A 13,585-nucleotide genomic window follows, 5' to 3' on the forward strand; every position below is an offset into this window, starting at 1 on the left:
CCCACAGAGCTCTGATGTGTGCCAAGGGAAAAAAGGAGGATGAAGATCCAGTGGCAGCAGATGTCTAGCAAAGATCCTCAAACTTCCACCTGATTTGACAGAAAAATCCTTCCCATCCCTACTTCTCTTGTATCATTTTCTGCTACAGACCGCATCTAGCAATGAGCAACTTCTGAGGATAACAAGGAAAACAAAACAAAACAAAATTATCAACAGATATTCTTTCCTGAACACTGACAAACATTTGACCAAAGCACACAATGTTGTTGTAAACAATATCTTAACAGGGAATCTGTCTTAAATATATAAAAAATATTACATAAATTCCATTCAATGTAGCATTGCTTGCTATTTGAATAGAATGAATTAATTAAAGAAGGAGGAGTGATTCATAAAAAAAACAGACTGAAACTTCAAACTGTGCCTGAATTAATCCAAAAAGGATGATGAGTGTTCAAAATTCTACTACCAGATGTGTCCAGCTTGGGACTCAGCACCCCAGATTCAGCTGAAAGAGTTACCTGTGGGAAACCGGAGCAAACATTATTATCATGTTATCAGCCATTTGCACTTACATTTTGTTCTATCTTTGCAATTAAGAACCTTCACAAATGTCCACTGATCCTGATCACAGGCAGCAACATGGGGATCCTGCCCGCTGCCTAGGCTAGAGAAAGAACAGCAAATACACAACCTGCTGTTCCCACAGCTGTCTTAAAAATGAAAGGCTCCAACTTAGTGAAGGAGAGAAGGAAAAGCAGGCCCTCGTGGTGCCCAGGAAAGCATGCAGAAAAGGCTCTGCCTACGTACTTGCACAGAAAACTCTTCTCACAGCCAAAAAGGAAAGACTGTCTCAGCTCATCAAAGGAAAACTACAACTGCAGGAGAGGAGAGTGTGCAGTGGATGACTGGCCAGTCGGCATTCTGGCTTAGGTACCATGCAGGGTTTTTAAACTATGCATGAAAGATTTGGACCCAGTCCAGACCAGTAAACATTAAAGAACTTTAGCCTTATAAAGGCACCTGAAAACGAGGAAACTAATTCAATCATGCAAAAGTGCAACTCCTCCTGAAGGTGAAGGATGACAAGTACTATAAGCATCATTTGGATGCCTATTTACTTATTGTGAAGTTAAGATGTCCTATCTGTCTTAATAAACTGTCATGTTTAAGACTAGCACAAATCATAACCTCTGCACATTTAAGAAAAAACTCTATGGCTTCTGCTACTGAGGAGTCAAGCTGAATTGTTCTCATATGACATAAACAGAGTTTCCCAAGTCTAAAACCAGAACAGCCAACAGAAATAGACAAGTAGGACAACATAACTGCCAGCACCATAGATCTTGCAAAGGCATATAGGTTTTCATTAAAACAAGAGAGATTAGAGGTAGAAACTTAGTTTAAGATTCTAGTTAAGTTTCTTAGTTTTAAGAAGACGTGTATCTTTCTGTTAATCGGTTTTCAGTGGATGAAAAAATCACCACTTCCGAAATTAAGATACTTCAACTGCAAATTACAGATACTGTTGAAAATTTCTGCCATACCTGTAATGAAAATGTGCCTAGCTTCTCCTCAGTTCCATTCTATGCAATCACAAAATCTTTCATCTGTACACGTATTCAATTGGAGTAGATGGCACTCAGTTGATATGGGATCATCCACATAGATTTCACTGCATGATTGAGACAATATGTGTGCAAGTTCTATCTGCATATACTCTGCTTTCAATATTAAATGCTGGAGATAGTGAGTGTGCTTTACGTGTAGAGTTGATATATTTGCAGCTGCAGATTTTTGCAAGTATTTGTTCCTCGAAGACATAAAAACACCCTCAGAAGCACGGTTTAGAAGATCAAGTCCATAGTGAACTGTGTAACATATAAGACACTACACACAATCCAGTTAGATGAATCTAATGTATGCTTTAGAGCATACAAAGTCTACACGCTTTTCAGGATGAAATATATGCATATGTATCCTTACAGCAGTATAAATAACGGAGTAGTTAGAATTAGTTTGGCTCCACTTGGGAGATCATATGTACATGCACACAGATACATGACTACTTCACACAGTCCTCCTAACAATGTGTAGAGGACAAATCTCTGCAAACACTGCTACTTAAATGTCATGGGAGGAATGACTAAGGGTGAAAAAGATGGGATTTCTGCATGAGTAAAAACACTGATTGTACACTTCCTGCTTACACCAATGTACTTCTATCTCAAAAACATATATTTTTTGGAACTGTTACAAGACTTCTAGAAAATTTACTTTTTTGTCCTAGCATGAGCTATGTTAATGAGAGGAGGATGGGCCAACAGAGTTCTGTGTTTTTATACCTCTTACACAAACGATTTCCAACCACTTACCACAAGCAGTCATTACCTTTTCTTGCTTTCATTGCCAAGACATGAATACAGAACGACAGCAGTGGCTGACAGAAATGTAAAGATAAGCTGAGTTCTCAATCTACTCCAAACCTTTCATGGAAGAAACAGCCTTATACAGGTGCCCTGCATGAGCCAATATTGGGCCAAAAGAGGAAAAAGGACCTTCTGAAAATGCAACTTCAATCCTCAGAGGGAGCAGCCTGACAGGTAAAGTCACTACTGTAATTCCTAGCCTATGCTGACTGGGACCAACACACTTTCCTTCTAATTAATTTACTCCCTCCTGAAGAGATCCAACTTAGCTACCAGTATCAAATGCCAGCAGATGCAATCCCATCCAACAGAAACAAATTAGCAGTACTCACGCACCACTGGGCCAGAATCTCGCTGGCTAGAGAGGGCTCATGCTGCCCTGCAGCCCCCACACCACAGGGCAGTGCAGCTCGCCATTGCTTTACTGCTCACACGGCCCCCCCAGACCATTAGCACTCTTTTTCATTTTAAAAATACCTGCAGTGAACGCAGCTGTGCAGTGCACGTGTACATTTGGAACAGCGTTATTAAATCATGGCAGGAGGCACAGTCTTCACAAAAACTTATGGTCAGTGACTGCTATTAAAAATCTGCTGTTATTTTTAGATCACACTAATTCTCACTCACCTTCACCAGCCTCTGTCTAATCCATTTCTCACTGTTAACTACCGCTGAGATACCTCAACAAAGGCGTTCCACGCCTTGGACACCGACTGCACATGCACCTGGACAGCCCAGCATACAGTGGGCAGCAGAAGCCCTGGGTGCCACAGCACCCAGCACAGCCCGGCCCCACCACCCACCGTGCACCCCTCATCAGCAGAACTGCCCCATATCTGAACAATTACTGCACCTCAAGGCCACTGAGACCACTGTCCCTTTGAATCAGCAATAAAACAAAATCTCTATTATGATTAGAAAAACCTAGAACCTACAAACCTACACAGCTCTCTTTCTCAGGCACAGTTTATCAAAATGCACTTTTCAGATAGGAAAACTGAAATTCATTTTCTCCAACTTATCACTAATTATCATCATCATTTATTACCTGTACATGACATTTAGGCTTATAACACATCTTTCTTAACCTTACGCCGGTGGAAACCTCATTTGCACTGCACTACGAATGTCACTACAGAAAAGCAAGTAGCTTCACTGTAACCTGACAATGCACTTAAGTTATTCAATCCCTCCCCATGCTTCAGCAACATTATAAGTACTTGAAATATGGCACAGAAGAATGTAACACTGCTTTTTTTTCATGGCCCTGATTTCAGTAACAAAACAAAACAGCCTAAAAATCTTTGACATTCATTTGTATTCTTCATTGGAAAATCACCCTCCTGCTTTGTTTTACATTTGGGTGGAAAAAAAAGAAAAAAATACATTCAAAAGTACCAAGGAAAAGGCAATATGAAAAGGCAAGTTTTTGCATCAGATTCCAAAACCACAGTAAAAACTACATCTCAGATCTTTCTGACTACTAAACGTGTTCTCAGGCCCATAGAAGACACACATGATCTGAAGAAAACTTTTAAGAAAATGTCCTTCTGAAGATATGTCAAAACATACGGGTTCCTAAACTCACCTTGGACTTACCTAGGGTCAACCACAAAATTAGTAAGGGCTTAGTGGCCCAAGCCACCATCAGCTACTTCTAAGATGTAGCTTCTAATTTTTTACTCAGCAAACAATACACTAACTTGGTCTCTACTCCCTATAAGTTAGGGAGGAGTAGTTGACTGGAAATGTAAAACTGAAGATACTTGTCTTGCATGTATTGTAATCTTCCACAACTCTTTTCAAAATGTGCTGCTTTTAGCACATGAAATAATAACACAGAGTAGGTAAAAACTCACATTACCAACAGATATAGGCTGGTTTACTTAGCAATAGGGATTAGTGCATTAGTTTAAGAACCAATATATCAGTTTTGCAAAAGGAATCCATAAGTGATAGTTCCAAAACTTTCCATTTCAATTAAGTGGGTGAACAGGCTTGTTTTTCCTCAATAATTTTGCTCTGGGGACATAACAGAATACTTTTATCTTCTGCCTCAAAGATTTTGCCTCATGAGAAGTACTGGAGTCACAATAGAATATTTTTATCTTTTCCCTCTAAACGTGCAAGGACATCTTCCTCGGGTCCCACATACACTTTGTAAAAAGTGGCTCACTATGGCCTAATAAGCAATGGAAATCTTCCAAACTGGGGAAAAGCAAATTAAAGTGAGTCAAAGGTTTCAGTGATTAAGCTGATGGTGAAAAAAGAGGAAGAAGCAGGTGGGCACTTGACTACCCTAAATACCACCGAGCATGCTCAAGGGAACATTAGGACGTGTCAATGGACCTTGAAAAATAGTGAATATGTATGCCAAAGTACTGCATATGTATGTCTTAACTGTATAATTGTAGAGCCTGAACTCTGAGGGTGTGCTTGTTTGTCAGGTTGCCCAGTGCGCATCATGAGGAATAAAGGAATGACACTTTTAACACCACACTGGAGTTAGAGTATTCTTCCTGGATTTTGGATGACACAGCTGGAATTGTTAGAAAAGCCATGCAAGAGACAAGGCCTCTTCTCAGAGACCTCATCAAACACAGCAAGCTCAGTTTTGTCTCTAAATTCCTAGACTGCTCCTGTTAGGAAAAGAGCTCTTGTGATCACATAATAATAGTCCCAAACTTCTATGGCTTCAAGCATTCTACTCAATAGGCAGTCAGGCACTTACTTCAGACCAGTGACAGGGAGCACATAACGCACTGCCATGCCACCTCACAAAAACATTCCCAGGCTGCTAGAAGGTGAGTTGAGTACGCTGCTGATCTTGCCATGGAAACTTCTGAGCGTGCAGGAAAACTCCCTGTGCCCAACTAAGATCCACCTGCCATTCCCAGGAACAGATTTGTTCTTCCACTGCCAGGTTCTCTTCCGAAAGGATTTCCCTAGACTTTCTTTGCTCTGCTGAGGAATCTGCAAAATGTTTCCCTACTTTGGAAATGTTTGTAGGAGACTAGGTGGTATTGATTCAACTTCTTTTCTCATTCTCAGCTTATGAATTTCCAGTTCTGTTTTTGCTGTGTCACACTGTGCATGGGAAATTATTCTGCATACACTCCAAGCTCCAGCTTAATAAGAAACAGCTTTTTCTGACTTCTAAGCCATTTCCATTCTACCAAGATCTCTTTCTGCTGTTGTTCTATACTATCTAGTTTTAAACTACGCTGATCTTCTGATCTGTCTCTTCTCTTTCAGCTTTCAAGTTAAATCACTTAAACAGCCTACTCTGATAAAAAAAAAAAAAAGGTATTTATCACATTTCCTGACCAATATACTTTTAAACAAGCTGCCCTCAAGTGCACTTAACACTCAGATGTCTAAGCAATTAATTAAGTAATGTTTGTCTGAGACATTACTTCATTTCTCATTTCAGCCATGCCTTACAAATGCTGTTTTATAGCAATCGTATTTTGAGCCACTAAATACCTTCCAGCAAAGTATCTCCAAACAATAACGAATTACGTTTACAATGATGACTATAAAAATTATGAAGCATGAGAGTAACACTGCAGATGTTGATTCCTATTAGATTTTATCAGAAAACATAAGTTCACTGACTGCAGGCTGGTATCGAAGGGATAAAAGGGAATCTGTGGTAACAACACCGTTAACATAATGAAATTCACAGTTGATAACATCTTTGCTTTAAACTTGACATGACTGCACAGACACATAAAACAGCACAATTACCGCAGAACCACAAATTTGCTATCCGAGCAATTCAGCACAAAAATCAGCACTGCAACTTGGAAGGGCTAATTTCAGTTTGTTGTGAATAGGATTTTAATGGAAAAAAAAATGAGGAATCACAGAACAAAACTAGCAATTGTAAACATCCCTTGCTAATCTACAAATATTTAAGTAACAAGGATATTTCACAGCTGTTTATTACACTGAGAACATCATGGGGAGGAAAATGAGACTACCAGTAGAAACATGTTTGTACTCCTTTACTATGATTGAGTTTTTCATCAGCCCTTACATCATGTGATTTAAGAGCAATAAAATAACTGTACTTGCATCTTACTTTTCATTCAGCTACACTCAGAATGCTTTCCTTTTACAAACAGGTAAAACGTCAGGAGATTTCTCCTTACTCTACTTTCGAACATTTTCAAAATTAGTATTTTACTAATGATCTTCAGTGAGATTCATAGGAAATGTGTCACCTATTTTCTGTAAGACCTTTTTGTTAAAAAAGCAAATTATGAAAACAATGCTCAATGGGTTAAATCTTTTTCTAGAATAATTGGTCAGAAAATGCATTCTAGTGATTTGTGTTAGTACCGACACCAAAGAAATAACATCCTGAAGGGTGGAATCAATTAACAGCTGTCATATGGCAGGATTCAAATGAATTTAAAACCTGAGGTGTTGAAAGGATTGTAGGTCACATAAATATTGAAGTAGAAGAATGAGTTACTACCATATGGAACTGTTACAAAAAACGGGCTTAAAAGAACATAAAATACAAGTAAAATCCAAAATGCATGTTATAACATGCAGACATGTTATCTTTATGAGAAGAAATCTGACTTTGAGAGAAATATTTCTAAACCACAGGTAATACAATCCAATTTAAAACATTAACTTAAAATGTAGTAAGTTATTAAAGATACATTCTCACATATCTGAAGCCTGTTTTGCAGTACCTTCAATGAGCATTTTTTTTGCTAAAAATAAAAACATTTCCCTAACCATCCCCAAGAGAACAAAAAACACTGAGCGATCTACATCATTTTCACACAACACATTCAGCACCTTTCTTTCCTGCTTTACCTTTTGATCAGCCACTGCACATCTGGGAAGGATGAAGCCTCGGGTTCATATGAATACATCAATTTCTGTTCTGGCTAGGTCTTTCATTTAATCCTCTGGGTTCAGCAAAATCATATAAGAAGCCTCTTAATTTTGAGACACCTCTTTAGAAATACACTTACAGACTTTTCCCTCCCTCCAAAATGCAATTACAAAATATAAGGCATCTGGGAAAAAAAAAAAAAAAAAAATCTAGCATAGGAAAAAGCAATTCAAGTCAGAGAGCTGACCCAATGGCAAGCTATTGAGAGCATGAGGAGTGTTATAGTTTAATGCTGTTAGCATGTGCTGTATATAGCTGGAGGTCAAGTAAGAATTTACCCTATAAGGAAGATTATGGTACTTAGCTGATTAGTGCCTTGCTGCAGTACTATTGCCTACAAATGCACATGCTGGTCAAAGCATTTACATTTTAAAAATTGTTCAGTTCTGTTATTTCATGTCTTGTGTTACTGGGTCCCATAAGAAATTCTGTAATGTCTATTATTTTTAGTTTATAACAAATCAAATTTTGACAAAATTTTCAACTGACAGGTTAAAAACAGCTGTGCCACCTACTTCATTCTGAAGAGATGAGCATACTGCAGAACTGAAACTATTTTCTTGTTTTTTTTACATGCCATTCTCCAGAAACAAACAAGTAGAAATCAACAGACTAAACATTTCTACCAACAGGCACCAGAACTCACTTTCAAAACAAGGTGAGAATGAGAAAATAATCTAAAGCAAATGCGTAGATGGTTTCATTTGCATTAAAGCATAATAAGTAGACAACTTTTGACAATTTCACAAGCGAGGTGCTTTTCATCTATGCAAAGCAGCTTAAAAATAAGTTATTTATTTAATATAAAGTACTTTGCCCCATTAAACTTGACTGCAATAAATAACACGTGGCATTAAAGTGGCATGACACAGGAAAAAATACAGCTGTAGCAGCAACCTAGATTTCCTCCACCTAGTACACAGGACTAGTGAGTTGCTGCTCCTAGAAATGCATTCTGACACCAAGGTTCTCCCTTCAGCCACCACAGCAGAGCATATATTGTAATACATTTCATTTCTACATCACTGCATCTAGTTTTGAGCAGTTCAAGAATGCAGCCTTCAAACAACAGTCCTTATGCGAGCTGAAATGTGCCCAAATGCGGGATGGAACAGTCACGGCCGCCCTGACTGCTCTTCCAGCTCCGATCCCACCGCTCAGATGGGAGAAGTCCACTATGCCTCTGATGTCTGGAAAACTCCCAACCTCACTACCATGCAAAGCACCTCATGTGAGTAACAACAGCCTGGTTCAGTGCAATAACACGAGATCCCTGAATGTAGCATTTATGCAAAAGTAACTCTGCTTCTCTGCAGTGCTGAGATCAGTTCTGAGATGATCCACTCTTAGTTTCTAGTCACCTCTTACAGGTATGTATCTATTTTATAGAGTCTTCCACAAAAGAACTTCAACGTGCAGATTTCTAAAGAACATTTATTCCAGGATCATTACCAAAATCCATAAGGAAATTCAATGGCTACTCCAGGAATTGTGTGGAGGTGAACACTTGGAAACTGAAAGGGCAACTGCTCACAACTTCTCAATAGAAAGGTGGCACCCCATTGAGATGAGAGCAGTACACACAGAGGAAAACGCAGACTTCTAGCAGGAAGCAAAGCAATGTTTAAAGTCTTTGTAGGACTATAGAAGACATATTAGCTACGAGGTAAACTCACTGAAAGACATAATTATGCAATTTCTTCTCTTTCATAAGAGTTATATGATTATCAAAGATGCTTTAAGATGAGTGAACTGAAACATAGTAACATAAATGAGCCTTTTGACTTATTCTGCACATCACTGCAATAAAAGCAGGTTTCATTACTTTGGTAGTACTTAAAGAAACTAAGATACTGTCTTTTCTTATTCTGCAGGAGAAATGGTCCTTTTTACTCAGTGTATGTTCAAATATCCCAACCAATTCATCCTTTACAGTTCATGTCACCAACCTGCACTACCCAAAAAGTAAGATTTTTGTAGGATTCTCCAGTCACGATACAAATGACAAAATTATAACTAAAGATGTATTACGTATTAGATGATTTTGGACTTAATGTTGGTTACTTCTTCCACCAACAAGAGCATTCTGAGAAAAAGTGTGAGAATAAATAAAAAGAAGATCAAAAAAGACCAAGTGCAGATTCACTTGGCAAGCAGGTAAAAGACTCTGAAGGGGAATTATTTGAGTCTTAGAGCTTCTTCACGAACACCGATTTCCTCTGAAATGTCAGTCTGAAAGTAATGCCTCCTATTTATTTCCATGGAAACTACAACATATAAATAGGTTGTAGATACAAAGAGCAGAATAACACCATTTGACAAAGCAAGTTCTCAGCTACAAAACACAATTCTTCAGCTGTTCAACCATAAGCTATGCATTTTGCCAGCAATGGAGGAAAGCCTGCACACCATTCTCATCAACATCTGCACCAGCGGAGGTGACCCACTGTCACTGTTGCTACTGCTGAAGCACTCCACTCATGGCCTCAGTGTGCTCTCATCCACTGTTTGGTGTCCATCAACATTCAGCAAGCATCAGTGAATACCAATGGAAGCCGTTTTTTCCACACAGAGTAATTTAATGACACACCTTTACTTCTTCCGTGTCATTCGCCATTTTGTCAGACGGCCCCTCTGCTGCCATCTGTCACATGGCAACAACACAGAATCACAGAATCACAGAATTGTAGGGGTTGGAAGGGACCTCCAGAGATCATCGAGTCCAACCCCCCGCCAAAGCAGGTTCCCTACACCAGGTCGCACAGGTCAGCATCCAGGCAGGTCTTGAACATCTCCAGAGAAGGAGACTCCACCACCTCCCTGGGCAGCCTGTTCCAGTGCTCCGTCACCTCACTGTAAAGAAGTTCTTGCGCATGTTTGTGCGGAACTTCCTATGCTGCAGTTTCCAGCCGTTTCCCCTTGTCCTGTCTCCACTCACCACTGAAAACAGTCTGGCCTCGCCATTCTGTAACACGTAACGGGATACTGTTGGGAAGGTTCATCCTCTACTGCCATACCAACAGTATCTGCATCTGACATCATGGGCCAACATAATAAAATAGGAAGCATTACTCTTGGAGTAGTCCTCATATTACACAAAATTATCAAGTACTGATCATAAGTCAGTGTTGAGTAGAATGTGAGCAATCATCTTAGAGATAAGTAAAGGACAGCAAAAAAAATTTAATTAAAGAAAGTGATGATCTTCAACACTTTGAGAAAACAGTCATTAAAGCTTTTAGAGATCTGGGGAGACTTCATCACCCTGAACTGTCAAATTGCTGGGATCTATAGCATTTTTCAAGTTAACCTTTACTCATTGTTGAGCAAAGCAACGAGAAAGGTAAAATGTATGCTCACTGAAATACTTTTCAAGCAGAAGAGTAATTGAAGGTTAGGCAGGGGATAAATACAATAAAGGGTGCAACTATGATCACATGGTACGATGTTTTTCGTCAACAGAATATTTTTACCAGAAATTAGATAAATGCCAGACATTATAGGTGGATCAACAGGCTAAGGCCAATTGTATGAGCTTCCACAAGCTCATACAACTAACAACTAACCGCTGGGTCCTGCACTTTGGGCACAACAACCCCATGCAATGCTACAGGCTTGAGGCAGCTTGGCTGCATAGCTGCAAAGCAGAAAAGCATCTAGGAGTGGTAGCTGTCTGAACATGAGCCTGAAGTGTGCCCAGGTGGCCAAGAATATCAAAAGCACCATGGCTTGTATCAGAAATAGCACAGTCAGCAGGAGCAGGGAGGTGATCACCCTCTGTACTTGACAGTGTTGAGGCCACACCTCAAGTATTGCGTTCTATTTTGAGCCCTTCTCTAAGGAAGACACTGAGGCCCTGGAGCATGTCCAGAGAAAGGCAATGAAACTGTGAAGGGTCTGGAGCAGAAGTCTGAAAGGAGCAGCTGAGGGGACTGGGATTGTTCAGTCTGGAAAAGGGGAGGCTCAGGGGAGACCTTACACTCTCTACAACTGCCTAAAAGCAGGTTGTGGTGTAGGGGGAGTCGGTCTCCCCCAAGAAAGAGTGATTGGAGGAGAAGCAGTGGCCTGAAGCATTGCCAGAAGAGTTCAGATTGGTTACTGTGAAAATTTTCTTCTTGGAAAGAATAATAAGGCATTGGTACAGGCTGCCCACAGCAATGGTGGAGTCACCATCCCTAGAGATGTCCAAGAAACATGTGGATGTGGCACTGAGGGACATGGATTAGCAGGCATGGTGGGACTGGTAGGACTAGGTGATGATCTCAGTGGTCTTTTCCAACCTCAATGACTCAATGATTCTATAATCCACAACTAAAACTCTGCTGAAAAAATATACGAGATTGAATTCCTCATATTTGGCCTCACTGTAGTACCAAGCTCATTTATACTAATTATTAGGGTGATATTTCCTAAAGCAAAGGATTACATTATTTAAGTTTATACAGATGATATGCTATTAACAGGAGAACCTAAAGGCCTCTTACCTATCCATTAAAACCTGCCCACTTCCCGACAGGTTTGTTATGGCAATACAAGCAATGCTCTTTTGAGTTTGATTTATAGATCAATAACATCCACATTCAGAGATACTCACCACAGATATAAACACTTAAAATACAGATAAAATCTTCACAGAATGACCATCATTAGTACATCATCATACAAAACAGATTTCTAAAAACTAGTTTTATGAAAAGTAGACAGCAAAATATCTGGAGGTTATAGACATTTTATATTCTCACTATTTTTGATATTGCCACTTCCCGCTATCTTAGAAATACCTTCAATAATGCATTACATGCTATCTCTGAATGGAGAACTCAGATGCAATTTCTGATCAATAGTTTAAAGGCTGAAAACCACTAATGACACAGTAGCATCTGCTAGCTTTCATAATTCCACACTCACTAGATATATTGACCCTGAAAATAAAGATTATGACAACCATTTGGTTTCACCCAAATAAGAAAGGAAAATCTAAGCCTCGATGAACAACAACAAAAATCAAATATACACAGACAAATGAATAGCAATTTATATTTCATCATTGTCTCCCCAGAAGCACTAATGTTAATAAAATACTGAGCTTATGAAGAAAAGGTTCTGTTTAGTAATAACACAAGAAAAAGAAGTAAGGTAGTTTAATTAGAAGTGCTAGAACTTTACCATTCACTTCAAAAGGATATTCCGTGTTATAAAAATACGTTATTAAAAGTATTATTAAAAATGGGAAGTTTATGACCTGTTTTCTCTTTCTCAGTCATTTAAATTAACATTTATCTATGCATTGTGATGCATTACTGCTTTATCTTGCTGATGTTTATTTTGCACTACGAGTGTTCCTATGTACAGTCAGTAACAGTGCTTTGTGACAGCTCTGTTCCTCTGAACCTCACATAACCAAGTTGAGACTGCGCCAGTACTAACATCAGCAGAGTAGCTCCTCTAGGTAGGCCTAGATTCACCTACTCAGTTTTGACAGGCACTAGAACTGCCTTATTGTATGAATGCATCTGCCCTAGCTCCTTTTTAAAGGACTGGCTTAAGGAAACGTCAAGTGGAATTTTTTTACACTGCTGTAAGAGACATGAAATGGAAGTTAAACATCTGAACTCACTGGGAATAACAGACACTTCTGCAACACACAAAACTTAACATGGCAAACACATTCATAGCTCAGAGATGCAACACTTTACCACACTATGTTTACCACACTATGTCCACACTTTGTAGGACCCAAGACCTTTGCTCTAGACCAAGAGCAAAGACCGGACTGGAAGTGATCTTATTAAGCTGAATTAATCTGAATAAGAAAATCTGTTTTCCCTTTTTCCTAGCAAGTCACCTTAAGAGAAAACTTACTGAATTAAAAGTCAGTTTCAGGTCAGGTCAGCCCAACATTGGTAGGACCATGTTGTCTCACCATCCACAAGACAGGGCTGAATTCAAAAATTCTGCATTAAAAATGTCTTTCACTTACACAGGGATCTGGATCTAATGTTTCAGTTCCAGATTATGAGGGACACTGGATCTGTTCATCACAAAGTGGTTGAAGATTGTAATAGAAACACTGAGATGATTGGAGTTTTATGCAAATGTCACAGAGCTGACTAGATCAATCTACATCCGATTAAGACAGAAACTTAAACATAATGCAAGAATTAGGGACCTGATCAGAACTAATATGCCATTACCTTAAAATGCAGGGGATGTGGAAAGAAATACGGAGATAAGC

General features: G+C 39.2%; 1 protein-coding gene across 21 annotated transcripts in view; it reads right to left on the bottom strand.

Annotated features, from left to right (window-relative positions):
* Positions 1 to 13,585, bottom strand: part of RIMS2 (regulating synaptic membrane exocytosis 2) — a gene marked incomplete at both ends in the record, with an annotated part of 434,834 nt that overhangs the window by 239,335 nt on the left and 181,914 nt on the right. The gene's annotated exons all lie outside the window — the stretch shown is intronic.

This window comes from Tetrao urogallus, assembly GCF_951394365.1.
Source record: "Tetrao urogallus genome assembly, chromosome: 3".
NCBI lineage: Eukaryota > Metazoa > Chordata > Aves > Galliformes > Phasianidae > Tetrao > Tetrao urogallus.